General features: G+C 37.2%; 1 protein-coding gene across 1 annotated transcript in view; it reads right to left on the bottom strand.

The window, feature by feature from the left end:
* The window catches only part of LOC149410171 (orexin receptor type 2-like), a 538,676-nt gene that overhangs the window by 105,539 nt on the left and 420,232 nt on the right, over positions 1-12,905 (bottom strand). The window lies entirely within an intron of this gene.

Below are 12,905 nucleotides of genomic sequence, written 5' to 3'. Positions count from 1 at the left end.
ATCAGGAAGAAGGTTTTGGAAGCTAGGTGGGTGAATTGTCTTTGTGCTGATGTAGTATAGTTTATGTACATTGTATTGTCGTTTGGTTATATTTCTGGTGGTGTGATTGTCTTGTAAGATGTTTTTTTTTAAAATTAGATTTGTATAAAAAATTTGTTTAATGCAGTTGACGTATATTTAAGACATTAAAATCGATAACAAGTCAAATTGAGGAATATCTAGTTAATCGCTTGTTACCTACTATAACACGTATTACCATTTTTATGCTTTATGCAGAGGATCAATAATAGTTTGAGCACAGCCACCTCAAATGATGAAGCCGTAAGTTAATATGGATTAATACCTAATATTATATAGATACGATTGTAAAGTACAATACGTCGAATGGTAATGGGAGTCTTTAAGATCGACTCAAACAGGTGTACAGCAAGGATCAGCAATGGACCCGATTTTATACCTACATAATATAAAAATAAGACAACTCAAAGACTATGAACTTATGTAATTCCGGAGCGTTTGCTCGTAGCTTATTTCCAAAAGCTTGTTTTTATTTATCATTTATCTTTTTTTTTATTTCCTGATTTGATCACTATTTTCACCTTATTCTTGTTTATATTTACCATGTTGTTAACAATATTCTACCATATATTGCAAAACTTTAACCATTATTTATGACGAAAATGTGAGAATTTGGACATTTTTTTGTCCATTTTTGTAATTATTTTTACACATTTTTTCAAAAACTTTGTTCACTTGGACAATCCTTGGATATTAGAAATAGGATATTTTACCAATCTTTACAATATATTACAGTATTTGTCCAGTGATCATTCTCGATATTTTAAAATGCATGTGATAATACCATTATATTACGGATGGCATCCGTGTTCGAGGGTCAAGGCTCTCGACTAGCAAGCGAAAAGTCGCTGGTTCAAATACCGGCGTGCGCAAGTAAATTATAAGTTTGTGTTATTTATTGTATACTCGCAGCACGTTCCAGAGTAGAAGATACTCTCAGTATCTTGGTGTAAGACCACCATTCAAAATTGAAACCTTCCTTAAAATGTCTTTGGCCGTGTTTGGTGACCAGATCTGAATAGCCAGGTACTCCCTACGTTCCCCTTCGCCGTCTCCTTCCCCTCTCCACTATCTTCAGTCTCACAACATTTTCCAATTGTGGATGCCATAGTCTTGCTGGCTCCAGACGATTCGGAGCTGTTGCGACTCTTGTGTTGTATTCACATAGAATAAAAATAAAATTTAACGCTCTGGAACTTAAATCTGTCTTTTTCACGTATTCTCGTACGAATATAAGGATATCGCAATAATGTAAGTTGTCAAAGCAGTCTCTGCACTGTAATCGCCCCCAAGAAAATAATAAAAACTATTTCGCATCGTTAGACTCTGATTAATGTTCGTTTTACAAATATACCACTTTGCACCACATTCTAAGCGACCAACCTTTCAACTGCCATGAAAAGAAGCAGAGAATATTTCTAAACATGCTAAATCACAGCACACAAAATCCTATTATGCACAAAAGCTTTGCCATTATGAACAGGAGCTTTGTGAGATTTTGGCATCACGTCCTATTTACCCCGTTGGTCGAATTCCCATGGTCTGTACCATACACTAAGTATTATATGTGTTATAAAGGAATTTAAATTCCTCCCTTGTATGTAGAATCCGCTTTCATGGTAAGGGCCGAGGCTTCATAAATCACGGGGCGTTGGTCCCTTATCTCATTGACTTGCTATACCTTCAAAGTCCTTTACGTAAATCCTTGAAATCGACTAATAACAAACTAGAGTGGACCTTGCGTTGAAAAAACGAGTATACATCGGTGTATTGAATGAGTAAAATGGATTGTCGTTTTACTATATAACATAAATATTGTGTACATCGATTTCCGATGTTCTAATAAGCATGAAAATCTTAGTATTTACTTAATTCAGTTGACTGACTAAGAATTAATAATAATAATTATAAATTTTCTTTACTTGCTTTGTTAGCTCGATCCGTGTTATAGCACATTGTCTACTTTACATAGTAATTTGACACTTACGATAATTACCGCTGTTTCTGTTTTCATATTTTATTTCTTTGTAACCTTTCCTTATCTGTGGTGTGTATTTACTACACATTGCTTCTGATAACTTAAATAAATCTATAAATATAATAAATTCTGGGTTCAGATTTTAGGTATTCCTCCGTTATACATTTATGCACTGAATTAAAAAATAATATTTTACATAGTTTTTAAATTAAATTAAAAATCGGGATTGAATACACCAATACAATCAACCGTGTGACACTGCTACGCGAATAGTGTACGAGGAAATGACACACTATTGATGTCCCGCTTTAGTTCGCTATGCGGGAACATGAGAAATCCACACGAGAAATGTTGTATTCAATTTAGACCATCGATACCTACAACCGCATAGCTGTGTGTGTGAGCACCAGCAGCTGCAGCCAGTCGGTCGCGGGCCGTCGTTAGATTAGGACTCCTCGCACGTTTGTTTAGCATCTGCCGATGGTTTTTTCATGTTTCCAGCAATTAAATTAAAATTATTATCACTTTTGATATAAAATATAATAAACATAAGCGACAAGCTATGAATATTCATATTTTTCCGATTTTAAATCGCTTATTTTGAGATGTGTATTGACTACACAGCACCGGAACGCGTGGATTTTTTTAGCACGGTAAGGGAAAGGAAGCCAATGTCTAAATAAAATTCTCTATTCAATGATTTAAACCACAAAAAAGAAAACACTTGTTTTAATCATTAATAAACCATTTTATTATAATTTTTAAATGCAGTTAAACACATTCTTAATGCTTTATATTTATCGATTAATTTATTTGTTTTCCAAGAGGACCCACCTAGCAAATTTGATATAACATGTCAATGACAAACGTCCCTCAAGGCCCCGTAATAAAATGTAAATGGAGCAGATAAAACTATCAGTGAAGATTCCTAAATCATGCAAAAGGGACCCATATATTATCATAGGAATGGGATATCACAAGATAACATGTGTTTTCACTATTGCCGAGAGTCAGTCGTACCTAAGTTTTGAAGCCAAAATGTTCGTTTCCAGTCCTGGTTGATACGATAAAGGTTTTTTTTTAAATAAAAGCACAACGAAAAATAACCCATTTGACAGTTGTTGACATCGTCAAAAACGTCGTTAGTTTATTGAGCATGTCTCTTCCCTAGAAAAGCTTGTTCACGTCGACAAAACAAACTAAAACTTCGCACGTAAATCTAAATTATTAAGGACCGGTTTTTTCACAGAAATCGAACAATTCATCAAACTTCACAGTTAATTTCCAAGATCTGTAAAGGTTTTATTCAATTTATGTGATTATTTCGTTATTATTAATTAATTTACTGAACAATTTGTATAGCGTCGCTTTTGTGATATATCACCCCAGGGACGCTTTAAAGTTGATACGGGTATTACAAAAAATATGAATATTACAAAAATATAGTGAGGTTAAGTTTAGTAAAATGAAGAACAAGCACAGGTGACATGAAGATGAAGGTGGAGACACTGCAGCAAGAATCCTAGGTGGTGAAGAAACTGGAGCAGCTGCTCCAGAGAGAGAGTTTACCGCGTCCACCAACAGTGCCAGCACGAGGTTCATCATCCGTTCAGGTATGTGTCTGCTGCTAATAAAGGGCTGACACAATATCCTCGACGTTCGACGAAGATAGAAGATGGAGACTCTGCAGCAAAAATCCTAGGTGGTGAAGAAAATAGACCAGCTGCTGCAGCGAGAGAGTCTACCGCGTCCATCAACAGTGCCAGCACGAAGTTCATCATCTGACCAGTTATTTCTCCTAAAACTTGAATAGAACTTTCACAGAACTTGAAAATAAGCTTTAAAATTTAATGAATTGTTCAAATTCTGTGAAACAACTGGACTTAACTCTTTTTTTATTGAAATGAGAAAATAAAACTTTCAGCGAAGTTTCAACAGTTATTCAAGATACCACGAGTAATGGATAACGATTATCGGCCAAAAAATAATTGAAATGCTAATTTCGGTTTTCGGTACGATAAATATGGGTGAAATTATTCAAATTTACTTGAAATTGGAGTGACATCATTTTCATAATTGGAACCGGTTGTCTGAAGAATAATTCAGACAAGATTAGTAGGTACTTACTTTTAATCAGAAAATTATTATATTTTTATGAATTACAACAATTTATAATTCTCTATTTGAACGCGTATTTGTTTTGTTTACCTTGTTGATAGATTTGGTGTTTTTATGAGTTAACTAACATTGTTCATTCGAAAAGTAAATTTCTAATCGGCTCGTTATAGAAAGCTAGTTGTACCCCGCCACGCGTTGTTGTAGCTCAGTCTGTCTGTGTAGATAGAGAAACAATAGCGCGTTTTGCTTTTACGTCTCACAGATGACGCTGTTTTTTCAAAAATTCATGTTTTCCAACAAATGTCTTTGTTTTTTTAAAAAGCAAGTTTTTACCTATCACAATTGGCATCTATGTAATTTAGGTATATAAAAACACACGCATATTCGAATGCAAAGTTGCGCGTTATGTCAAAATTTCAAAGCAATCGGTGAAGAATTTTCAGAGATTCACGATTTCGAACAAACGAATATATACATTTTTATTTATATAGATTGGCTGCATTTGTTTTTGAAAGGTAACGATCACAAGAAAAATATTTTATTATTACTTTCAGATTCTATAATACAATCATTAAAATATTCGGTTGTTTTTCACGTGTCTGCGCTAGTAAAAAACTACGAAATAAATAGATTTTGCAAAACAAAGTCGTTTGAATTCAACGTTTCAAATATTTATGCTTTACAGAGAAGAACGATAAAAGCAAGATAATCCAGAATCTTGGATAAACAATCTACAAAATTAATACGAGTGCAGTTCCACAGAGCTATTCCTAAAGCAGCCTACAAGGCGAAGATTGCCGTGATGGTCTGTCAATGAAGAACTTCTAAGTTTTCTTATCTCTGACCAAAGTATTTTGAGATAAGACAAAAATAAAGATTAGACGACAAAATCAATGGGTAGATATTTATGAATGGATTTGAACTGCAAAATCCGACCCAAACTCAAGCGCATAAACCAAAACCACTAAGCCACCCAAGTCTAGTTTGAAAAGGGTTTTTCACGGTGGAAAATAAATTATTCATATCTGCACTCGAAATCCAAAACCGAAAGCACCTTACGGGGGTGTGAAGGATAAACTTTCAGATATGAATCGGTGCGTACTTTGAAATGTTTGTGTTAACGTGAAAACATTTTAAAAGTTTTTCTATATGATATAAAACTAGCTAATGTGGACCAGGCGTTGCTGGGGATTAACCCTAGGAGATGCATTTGCCAACATGGATTTTTCTGTAGACCTTTTTAAGTTATAAAATTCCGTATAACATTGTTTTGATGTATCTTATAAGGTTTAGCCAGCGTACCAATGTAATCACCGAGATATATACATTTTTACTACTTGATTAAAAAACCGCAATTTTCTCTACTTTCTACAAAGATAATAAGTATGTATTATATAAATAAACGTTCCAGAAAAAAATTTCTAAATGATAATGAAAATTTTATCTAAATGAAGAAAGTAATTATCTAAATTATCAAAATCCGTTGGGTAGTTAAGAAGAAGTAAGCGCACAAACAGATGGACTTTATTTTATACTATTTAGAGATATGTAGGTGGGTTGCATCTTTTTAGTTGTATTAATCATCAACTTATGTACTGAATTACTGTGTCAAGATGGGCAGCTTTTCAATTTAAGGAATGTAATGAAAACTAAATTTTTTTATTTATTAAGACATTTACAGTACAATAATATACAGTTAAGGATATTTTTCGTTATTACATAGATGTATTACCTTTACGTATATCCATAAAATATCACTGCGTAATTTCGCCAGAGATTGTTATAAAAGGAAGAAAGTGTGTGGATAGAAACATATAAATTGAAATCAAGAATTATAATATGCACACGAATTGTAATTGAATGTTAATACATAAAAATTTTGATAAATGATTTAGATTCTAAATATAATATAAACCTACAAATTTATAGCAAAAACAAACACTAAACTGCCGTTTAGTGTTTGTTTTAACGCAACACTGCCGTGTTACGCTACCTCTTTCTTTAGCCAACATATTGGACAGCATTACAGTGTCCTTCATCACCAGACAGTTTGTAATATTTATTTAGTCAGTAGAATGTTATTGTTGCTAACCTTAAATTTACTGTTCAGCTTTAATATTAGTTTAAATAACTGTGTTACTTGGAAAAATTTGGACAAATTTTCACGTATTATATTAATTTATTTTTGGGTATTATGCCGTGTTGCGTTTCGGACAGCATTACAGTGTCCATCATCACACCTGCCCTGATGATGGACACTGTAATGCATAATAATGTCCATAATCACATTTGCCTTGATGAACAACACTGTAATGCATTATATTCTCCATAATCACATCTGCCCTGATAATAATAATAATAATAATTGGATAATTTGTAGAGCGCCGTTTTTGTGAAAAATCACCTCAAGGGCGCTGTACAATTTATTTCCTAGGATCTACATTTGTTATTTAGAAAATATACCAAAACATACTTACCTGGCAAGTCACTTCCGACAAACACACTTATATTAAAAAGTTTATGCTTATAAAAGATAGAACTGCACGCAGTGGACACTATATCAAAAAACACTGGTCGTCGCATGATCTTAAGTCTTCTATAGTTTTTATTTTAATTTAAATGTATTTTAACTGTCTTTAAAGCCTACAAATTGTTAGTTGTTATCATTTTTATTTATTTATTTTTAATTATTATTTTTATTTATTTTATTTTATTTTTAGTATTTTTTGCATTTTGTTAATTTAAATTGCCGTCAACTGTGAAAGTGGAGGTTTCTGAAATTATGGATACGACTGTCTGAAAAGGTGCGTTTTAAGTTTAGACCTAAATTCTGTCGAGTCTGCGATCATTCTCAAATCATGTGGCAGTCCATTCCAGGCTTTAGGTCCTGAAACGGCAAAAGCACGCTCACCGAACTTAGTATCTGGTGTGCGTTTTGGTTCCTTCAACTTTCCGATAGCTGATGACGTTGCTGACCTAAGGGTTGACTGTCGGGAATTGGAATCTTCTGGAATACACAATTCTGATAAATAAGCCGGAGCCATTCCGTTAAGTGACTTAAATACCATCCAGCATACCTTGAACTGGATTCTTTCAGGACATTTGAGCCAGTGCAGATTTTTGAGATGCTCTGAAATGTGGGAGTATTTAGATACTCCGGTGATAAGCCTTGCCGCGGCGTTGAAAACGGATTGTAATTTGTTGATTTGAAATTTAGGGAGACTTGCATATATTCCATTGCAATAATCTAGACGTGAAACAACAAAGGAATTGACTGCAATTTAGTCGCCTCTGTTGGCAGGTTTCTCCGCACTGCTTTAATTTGCCTTAATTGAAAGAACCCCGTGCTTACAGTTCTGTTCACCTGAGTTTTAAGGGAAAAATTAGCGTCCAGATTGACACCCAGTAATTTGATGCACGTTTTTGGAGTGATGTCACTTCCGGAAATGGTTATTGGGGAGTTTTCAATGTTATGCTGACGTCTGCTTGTAGCAGTCCACAGAAACTCAGTCTTTGTGGGATTCAGTTTCAATCTATTTGAGGTCATCCAGCTAGTAATTGCTTCTATACACTCAGTTATACGAATTTTTAGACTGTTTATTTCTTCTGGTAAGCAGTAAAAATAAACTTGCTGGTCATCAGCGTAGCAGTGAGATAGAAGGCCGAATGATTCTATTATTTTAGCGACATCATTTTTGAAGCGAATGAAGAGTAGTGGGCCCAGAACGGACCCTTGGGGTACTCCAGATGAAAGGGTTGCATAATTTGATTGGTTTTTTCCCACTTTTACGGCTTGTAAACGGTTGGCCAGGTATGATGTCAGCCAGGTCTTAACATCACAGTTTAAACCAAATGATTCATCTAATCGTTTAATAAGATAGTCATGGTCAATCGTGTCAAATGCAGCACTCATGTCCAAGACTGAAAGAAGTGCCAGTTTACCCGACTCAATAGCAGTAGTTATGTCCGACAAAATACGTAGTAACCCGGTTTCTGTGGAGTGAAACCGTCTATATGCAGATTGGTATTTAGTTAATAATTCATTTGAATTTAAGTGACAGACCTGTGAGGCAGCGATTTTTTCTAATATTTTTGATATAAAAGGCAGATTTGAAACGGGTCGGTAATTTGAAAGATCTTCAGCGTCTAGTTGTGGTTTTTTTAATAATAGAGTTACGATAGCTGATTTAAGGGATTTTGGAAAGTCACCCGTGCTAAATGACTTATTGAAAAGATGAACTAAAAAGGGAGCAATTTCATTGCAACACTTTTTCAGTAGCCACGTTGGAATAGGGTCGAGCGAAAACCGCTTGTTCGGTGAAGTAAGAATTAATTTCCTTACTTCTTCTAGGGATGTAGGTTTGAAGGCAGAAAGGTTTTCTCTATTGCATTTAGTAAAATACGGTGGTGGAGCGTAGGTTGTTAGGGCTCGTATTGACTCAATTTTGTCAAGGAAAAACTTGGAGAAGATTTCCGGAGCTATGTCGATTGTATTTGGTGCATGGACATCAGCAATGACTGTCTTAACCGAGTTCCAAAGACTACGTGGATTTTGACGCTCTAAAGTGATCCTATTTGTCCAATATTCAGAATTTTTTGAACGGATTAAGATCATGTACTCTTTTTGAGCCTGTATCCAATCGTTCCGTGATGTAACCCCCAAGTGTCTGTAGGACTTCTCCAATTTACGCATCAATCTCTTCTGGCTCCGAAATTCTTCGTCAAACCAGGCATCAGATTTTCGTAGACGCCGAGTTTTTGTAGAAATTGGAGCATATGTATTTAAAAAGGTTGAAAGGATAGTGTTATAATCTGCTGCTAGTTTGGTTGGCGACTCTGTTTCCCATGCGCTATGTGTACAGAGCGGAAAAGCTTTTAGTTCTAACAGGAAGTCGTCAAAGTTAAAACCGTGCCATGCTCTTGATGTGATAGTAACGTAAGGAATTTTCGGTGGGTTAAAATCGATTTCTGCGCAAATAAGTCGATGGTCTGATAGTCCTACATCCACACTATCCGCTACCAGAAACGGACCGCTTGACTTTGAGATAAAAATGTCCAAAGTTCCGCCAGCATCGTGAGTTGGGGAATTAACCCATTGACGGCATCCGAAGCAGTCTAATAAATCAGTGAATTAAGTATTTGGTGATTCTAGACGCTCTAAGTGAATGTTAATGTCGCCTGTTATGAAAATATTATCGGAAAGTCCCACAACCCGCTCGAGAAAACACGAAAATTCATTAAAAAAGTCCAAAGTGATTTGTTTTGAACCAGGCTGGTATAGGGTACATAAAATGAATGATGCTCCTGCAGACAAAACTCGGCATCCCAAGTGCTCAAAGGTTCGGTATGCACCAATTGACACCCTTGTTAAACGCAAGCCCTGGCGACCTAAAATCACGATACCCCCGTGATTTACGCTAGCGATGTTGTCATCCCGAGAAATTGTTGCTTTAGGTCGGGCTTCTTCTAGCACGACATAACCTAAAGCTCGGAGTCTCTTTATTGAAAAAGAGTCACTATTTTCATGCCAAGTCTCAGTTATGGCCAGGACATGAAGATTCTGTTCGTTGAAAACCTCCCCTACCTCCTCTATCTTGTTATTGAGAGATCTAACATTCCAGGATCCTATACCAAGTTGACGGCTCTTAAAGTTGGCATGCCGTTGTATACAAGCATTAACTGTGTTAAATTCTCTCTCCGGATTCGGGAGAATTTGAGTTGCTACTTTCCCTGTTCTTCTGTTAGCGGTGACGTAACTATTTCGATGCTGTGTTCCAGATGTTTTTTCCTACTGCATCCAGCTCTGCAACCACGAAACCTAATTTTACGGGTAGTTGTTTTAGTAATAACGCGTCCAAGGTTATACAGCGATATCTTTGCAGCTATTGCAGGGTCCAAATAAACACTATCACTATTAAGTCTGAGTAGTGTGGCCCGGTCATATCCGACATAGTTTACAACCACCATAGCCCAAAGGATACCCTCATAAATCACTTACACGCACTTGAAACTGTTCACTAGTCTATCACCGTGCACATGTGGTAAGCATTTAAAACCGACGACCGATGCTTTGCCTTTCACTGTGCACTTTTTGGATAACGTGGCAGATTTGAACTAAAAATATGTAAAACTTTATATTAAAACTTGAATTAAGCCCGAAGAGGCTACAGAAAAATTATTTTACTTTTATACACGTAAACTAAAACTTAATGCGGTTATTTTATGCTAAATTTACACCTGGAAAATTGAGGACTTCCCAGGATTTCAAAAATAAGCTCGGAGCGCTTCCAAAAAGCAGTCCGCAGCCCCAAAGAGCGCCTGATGATGGACACTGTAATGCACTGCATCATCGCGCCATACGATACAACAAATGACGCAGGCAACTGCTAAAGCAGTTGCCAGTTCAATTGGTAGCCAGGAGGAATTGGCCAGCCTCTAGGTTGTCAGCATCAGTGGCTAATTCAGTCGGTAGCCAGGGGGAATTGACCAGCCTCTAGGTTGTCAGCATCAGTGGCTAATTCAGTCGGTAGCCAGGGGGAATTGGCCAGCCTCTAGGTTGTCAGCATCAGTGGCTAATTCAGTCGGTAGCCAGGAGGAATTGTTCAGTCTCTAGGTTGTCAGCATCAGTGACTAATTCAGTCGGTAGCCAGGAGGAATTGGCCAGCCTCTAGGTTGTCAGCATCAGTGGCTAATTCAGTCAGTAGCCAGGGGGAATTGGCCAGCCTCTAGGTTGTCAGCATCAGTGGCTAATTCAGTCGGTAGCCAGGGGGAATTGGCCAGCCTCTAGGTTGTCAGCATCAGTGGCTAATTCAGTCGGTAGCCAGGGGGAATTGGCCAGCCTCTAGGTTGTCAGCATCAGTGGCTAATTCAATCGGTAGCCAGGGGGAATTGGCCAGCCTCTAGGTTGTCAGCATCAGTGGCTAATTCAGTCGGTAGCCAGGGGGAATAAGCCAGCCTCTAGGTTGTCAGCATCAGTGACTAATTCAGTCGGTACCCAGGTGGAATTGTTCAGCCTCTAGGTTGTCAGTATCAGTGCTGGTTCTGTCGGTAGCCAGGAGGAATTTGTCATCCTATAGGTTGTCAGCATCAGTGGCTAATTCAGTCGGTAGCCAGGAGGAATTGTTCAGCCTCTAGGTTGTCAGCATCAGTGACTAATTCAGTCGGTAGCCAGGAGGAATTGGCCAGCCTCTAGGTTGTCAGCATCAGTGGCTAATTCAGTCGGTAGCCAGGGGGAATTGGCCAGCCTCTAGGTTGTCAGCATCAGTGGCTAATTCAGTCGGTAGCCAGGGGGAATTGGCCAGCCTCTAGGTTGTCAGCATCAGTGGCTAATTCAATCGGTAGCCAGGGGGAATTAGCCAGCCTCTAGGTTGTCAGCATCAGTGGCTAATTCAGTCGGTAGCCAGGGGGAATTAGCCAGCCTCTAGGTTGTCAGCATCAGTGACTAATTCAGTCGGTACCCAGGAGGAATTGTTCAGCCTCTAGGTTGTCAGTATCAGTGCTGGTTCTGTCGGTAGCCAGGAGGAATTTGTCATCCTATAGGTTGTCAGCATCAATGCAGCAGGCATTGGCCAGCCTCTAGGTGTTCAGCGGCAGTGGGCAGTTAAGTCGGTAGCCAGCAAAAATTCAGCGGCGACATGGTCATTTGATTATAAGGGCCTGTACACGGAGACGCCCCACTATGGTAACGATGATAGATGCGTCTGGCTCAGCTGATAGAGTGCCCGCAGTAAAAAGCTCGTTGCAGGTTGTAATATTTAAAAATGATTGTGCCGTGATGGAGGAACAGTAAAACACAAATACAGCTTTTAGTTGACACTCAGAAATTATAAGAACAGATCGCGTTGTTACCGGCGTAGTTTTAAAACTTGAATCCCCCAATATTTTGTTTTAGTGGGCTATTTATAATATCTCCTATAAGCGTTTGTGTGACGTCAGCTTGCAAAAATATGTTTTCGTTTTCAAATGCAGGCATTGTGGTGCGAATAATATTTCGCCCAGTAACAGCTTTTTGGCTTTGTCAACATTTTGATTTTGTTTTAGAAAATAGGGTTATCGAACTGTTTCATGTTCGATCCAGTCGTTTTGCCGCCTGGTAACAGATTGATGCATTTTTCAAGTGGTAAATATTATGATTTGAAAAAAAGGGGTCATCAAACTTGCAGGTGTGCAACTTTAGCCGCAATTGATATTAAATGCAATAAAATCATGTTTCATGTTCGATACATGGGTAATTATGTAAAATTAACATTAATTCTGTAAAAAAGTTTTTTTTTGTGTAAAATATTTCATTATCTTGAATAGGGAACAGGGTAAAGGTAATGGGTAGAAAAGGTATTAACGAGGGGTATTGACGGAGAAGATATAGAACATTTAGATATGATTATCTTGATGACCTTAATCTCTTCCTTCCATTATTCTTCACGCCTTACTCCCTCCACTCAACTATTGATAGTGTCACAGAACAACTTAGTCAGGTAGGGAGCTTTTTTGTGTTTTCGGTAAACATTAGAATTGTGAATTTCACCAAAAGAAGGAAAATATGCCACATTTGATTTATGCGTGCCTTACTTTTTTTGAGAAAAAATTATGTGTCGTCGGTCTACAACAGAAGTTTTGGTAACTTACATTTTGGTGTTTCGGAGGTAAGTATTGAAATTATAATTTACGATATGAACACATTAATTTGTGACGAATAAATATATTAATAAAGTCCACTATAAAGTGGTCAAAA

Source organism: Hesperophylax consimilis, chromosome 28, assembly GCF_061612785.1.
Source record: "Hesperophylax consimilis isolate HC1 chromosome 28, BYU_Hcon_1.0, whole genome shotgun sequence".
NCBI lineage: Eukaryota > Metazoa > Arthropoda > Insecta > Trichoptera > Limnephilidae > Hesperophylax > Hesperophylax consimilis.
The sequence above is the reverse complement of the archived record's forward strand: the minus strand, read 5'-3'. Positions and strand labels throughout refer to the sequence as shown.